Source organism: Haemaphysalis longicornis, unplaced genomic scaffold (genome assembly GCF_048455015.1).
Source record: "Haemaphysalis longicornis isolate Haplotype H1 unplaced genomic scaffold, Haemaphysalis longicornis Haplotype H1 scaffold_14, whole genome shotgun sequence".
Lineage (NCBI taxonomy): Eukaryota > Metazoa > Arthropoda > Arachnida > Ixodida > Ixodidae > Haemaphysalis > Haemaphysalis longicornis.
The window spans coordinates 28,325,821-28,330,575 of NW_027526245.1; the positions used below are offsets into that span (position 1 = coordinate 28,325,821).

The 4,755-nt window shown below is 46.0% G+C and overlaps 1 long non-coding RNA gene across 1 annotated transcript; it reads left to right on the forward strand.

The window, feature by feature from the left end:
- The first annotated feature begins 861 nt into the window (after positions 1-861).
- On the forward strand, positions 862-4,478 carry LOC144165218 (uncharacterized). The gene is made up of 2 exons (XR_013321412.1): positions 862-1,214; positions 4,384-4,478. It is a non-coding gene; the product is annotated as an uncharacterized LOC144165218 (long non-coding RNA).
- The last annotated feature ends 277 nt before the right edge of the window (positions 4,479-4,755 follow it).

Here is a 4,755-nt window from a genome sequence, read left to right on the forward strand (position 1 = left end):
AGGTCGTGGGGTACTGTGTATCGTGCACCTCACCTAGCGGATGGGTTCGTCGCACGACTAGGCGCGCAGGGGCCAAAAGGCCGCCGAACAAACTTCAGGCAGAGGCCTGGCAAGTCAGGGCTGAGAAATAGAGCTTCGCCATTAAAGATCCGGGCAACAGTGACCGTACTCTCGTATAGTGAAACGGTCCGGGAAAACGAGAAGAGCGCAGACGCTGGGGAGCACCGCCGAAAGCGAGCTTTTGAAGCGCGCAAGCAGTCTCTCTCGCTAACGATGTCAACACGTCCGCGGACTACGTTTCTCAAACACAAGCGCCTCGCAAATATCCTGCGCCCGCAAGCAGATCAGGAACTTTGAAGCTGCTTTCCAAGATTTCACTTTCCAGAATTCTTCCGTCCTCTCTCCTGCTGCAGTTCGCCGAAGCGGGCGCCCGGACACAAAAGACGTGCCATCCACCTCCACACCCGGCGATAACCATTCTTTTCTTTCCTCCATGGCGATAACCAGTTCTTTTGGTTCCTCTGGCACCCTCCTACGCTAAGCTAAAGTGACCGCGCTGTCACGAATGTCTAGTACGCGGCGTTGCCACTGCCGCCAGTGGCGCTGACAGCCAACATTGCGACCTCGGCGGAGGTCGGTTATCTGCAATATAATATTATTACTGCTGCTAGAGGGGTTGGTAATAATTCTATAAAAACTTATTCTAAATATTAACATAGGACTCACAAGCCGCCGTAGGTTTTTTTGATATCTCGTGTCAATGTTTTCACGCTCAGTTTTCACAAGAATGCGTAGCTGTGGCATAGCCATCGCAAACCGACTTGAAACCAAGCCAATGTCGCTTGGTCGCAATCCCGGATGTGCGGGGTCCGGCGTGGTGCGCTCGTGCGGTCGTTCTCGCTGTTCTGTGCAAATTTATAGCTTTCCTCGTGTTGTTGGCGATTTATGTGCCGTGTGCGAATCTTTTCAACCAGCATCGAAGGTCAGACATTGCAGTGCAGCTGGCGATACATCGAATTTATTGAAGGAAAAGCCATCGTATGCGCTCTTCTACCGCCGGTGAACATCCTTTGTGTGTCGTGTTGTGTTTGTGCGCTGTGATCGTACGGTGAAGAAGCTTGCGAAGTGAGGTGTTACCATCCCTGTTAGCCACGCTTTGGAATCCGTCAATTTCACCACGCTGGGAGCCCCGCTGGGAGCGACGTTGTTATAAGGTAAGTTCATTCTTTCCGAGCGCTCCTGTGCAGTGCGCGTCAGGCTTGTCAAGGGCAAGCGAGCACGCGGCTTCGGAGCATGCTGGCGACATCTGCTGATAGCTGCTGGGTTAGAGATAGCTTGCCATTGCGCGTGCGTGGATCTCGGACAGGCCCTGGCCGTTCGTCGTTCAGCTTTGGCCTCTAAAATTTGGAGACACCACCACCCGCAACGGGTGCTTCTTTTCTTCGTGCCAGCCGTGAGCGGTGACGCCGGAGATCAGTGCGTAATTTGACGCGGTGCATTATCACCCCAGGGACTTACGTAATCGCACATAATCGCACAACAGGTTCGACCGAAATCCCTGCAGTGAATTCTTGTTGCGTGCTTTCCGTTTGGTGCGCTTGAGATGCAGAAGATTGGCGCTCGTTGCTTTATGCGATTACGTAACTGCCTGCGATAAACGCGTCAAACGGCGCGTCTATCTGGCCTGTCACCGCTCATGGCTGGCACTGGGGAAGACCAGTGCCCCTCGTGGGTGGTGGCGTCTGCAAATAACAGTGGCCCATGCGAAATGACGACCGGCCCGACCCTGTCCGAGATCCGCGCACGCGCAATGGCAAGCTATCTCTAACCCAGCAGTTATCAGCAGATGTCGCCAGCACGCTCCGGAGCCGTGCGCTCGCTTGCCCTAGACAAGCCTGACGCACACTGTACATTTCATCATGACAAATGTTGTGCAGACCTTCCTGAATGGCGATACTCACGACTTGGTTATTTGTCGGTATATGAACATTGTTTTTATTCCCGCCGTCTCCAGATCGACCTAAAGGGTATGATTTCACTTCAGCCTTGCAAAAATACTGTACGTAAGTGTAACAAATTGAAGGGGGAGGCTATTGTACCGGCACACAACATTTTGACATCAATCAGTGTTTTATTGTCTTCCGCGCTGCTGTATTGCTTTCGCGTGTTCTATATTTGTATGTATCTTAAGCTAAAGATCTAACAAAACCTTCGAAGGCAATTGACGAATGAATAAAATCCCAGATGCAGTGCCGCTACAGAACGGAGCAGCAGCCATGAATTACCTAGTACGAAGTGTCATAAAAAAAGAAAGAACACCATGATGAAGATAAATAAAATGTTTGACGAACGAAGTTAACGAAAATGAAAAAAAAATGAAAGAGGTTGAATCGAACAAGTGCCTGTCGGATCAATAACAAACGCACGAATACTGTGCCATGCAAGCACACCTGACAGCGCTAGGCTGAGAGGCAGATCTACCAGTCACAAACAGGATAGTGTGTTCAACCAGTTAGGAGACATGGCAGTAAAATATACTTGCAAGCTAAAGTGCTGGCAGCCAGCAATATATTTGCGTATTAATTTGAACGATTGCTTGGAGAAAGAGCGTTCCCTGAGTGCAGAGCAGTGACAAATGTGGCCTAAACCGTACTTCATCCCAGCTAAAAAAATAATGCCCAAGAATATAACAAATTCATTGATTGCTTTTGGAAAATAGAGACTATGTATCCGCAGAAGGTAGGGTTTAAACCCAAAACATCTTTACACAAGTCTGATGTGTTACCTCGGCACCCTAAAGGCAAGCAGACACTTTGGCTTTAAAACCAATGCAGAAAAAAACCTGCTGCGTTAGTAGTAGTTGGAAACAGACTGCACACTGTTGTCATATATTAGTCTTTTACCACTAAGTGCCAATTCTCTCCATGTATCTTTCCGTATATTTCTCATTTGCCAATTTTTGTCACAGGTGCTAGGCAGCTTGCGCTAGAACATGCACAGGCGTCAAACTTTCAAACTGATGAATACCAGTTTTGACTTAAGCACTTGCTCGACTTGCTAGCGTAAATTGAAATTTGCCATTGCTTCTAATCACAACCTGCTGACTGCCTTTCTCGGAGCAGTTTTGAATAAGTTGGGCTGAATGTGGTGTGAGTAATAGCAAAATCACTGAATAACATTTTGTCTGAATGTGGCATCAGACGTGCCACTGACTGATGCTACACCGGCATTGCGCGAGGGCTTAGTCAATCTGTTTTGACAGATGTTCTGCCTCTAGGAATTACCCAAATGATTGGTCGGCATGGTATCACTATACTGTTTTAGTGCTGCTAGTGTATAGAAAATCTCGCCAAGCAAAGGGATACAAGCTTTTAAATTATTTCTCATTTACAGAAACTGATGTTTTTCCCCTCGCCAAACAAAACTGTTTCGTGTTCTCCTTGTGTGTAAACTGGCATTAGACGGCCTTGTTATACTGGTGTACCCCTCTGGCATTGTTATGATGAAGGCAAAAATGTGGATATACCCATGTCTCATATGATCCCTTTAAGCTGCTGCTTAGTGCTACTTGTTTGGTAAACGTACTGCAAGGCACACACCATACTTCAGCGTTACAAGAGTGTAAAAGACTGCGAAATTCAAGTTATGTATTTTTCCTGTCACGTTCTTTTTGCCACGTTTTTTTTCCATCACGGTTCATGTATTTTTTTCCACTAGTCGGTAAGCACAAAGTATTATGTGCTCATCCATTCATAAAGCCATTTGCGATGATTGCCTGATGTAGTAACTTTAGATTACAGTACCATCTGATCCTAGTTTTTTTTAATCAAGGCTTGTTTTGTAAACAAGTTCATGCAAGTTGACAATTTTCTAATTTTGTTTTACGAGATTTCAAGCATTAAAATTTCAAAAAACAAAATCCACAGGTTGACAGGTATACTTTTGCACAGGTTTGGGGTTTCTCCTGTCAGGTAGTGGCTCTACCAGTCTTTATAGGCCTATTTGGATTTCTTTTGGGCCTGAAAGATGTGGAAGACACGATTACGGACCCATGCGGGTGATTTTTTGGCTCCCTGCCGCCTTGAAACATAGTCGTTCCTGTAGATTTCAGGCGCCTTAATGCGGAAGGCATTCAACTAAAGGCATTCCACTCCCTACCAATTGTAGAATTAATTGATGCGGCTAGCTTAGCTTACGGCATTAAAATCTGAGGAAAGCTTATACATTTGTTGAACTGCTATCTCCCTGCTTTCCAAACATACAAGCCAGGTAACTTTTAAAATAGCCAGGTACTTAAACCAGCATGCTTAATGAGAAGGGATGCAATCATCATTTCGTACTTGACTGGTGCAAACAAACAAGTCTGTTTCTTGTATTTTGCAGGCTACACAGTCAAGTAGGCAAGTGGACCCTGCGAGGCTCCAGCCCTCCCGTGATGCTTTCGTGAGCAATAAAGCAAGCTTTGCCATGCAACACCTCACTATTTCGCCTGCTCATTGGACACCTTGACGACAGTTTTTAGAATGCTTTTGTAATATTGAAGCAGACTTAGTATATATTTAGTACAGTTAACTGAACTTTACTATGCAATTGTTGAAATAACTTGACAAAAAACTAACAGGAAATCAAACGGGCTGTCTTGAATATGCTCAGTAGGTTTTCATTCGACATTTCTCAACAGGAACTCAACAGGAGAATGAATAGAGAGTCAACACAGACTCAACTGGAACTCAACAGACTTTTCTCAATAGACTT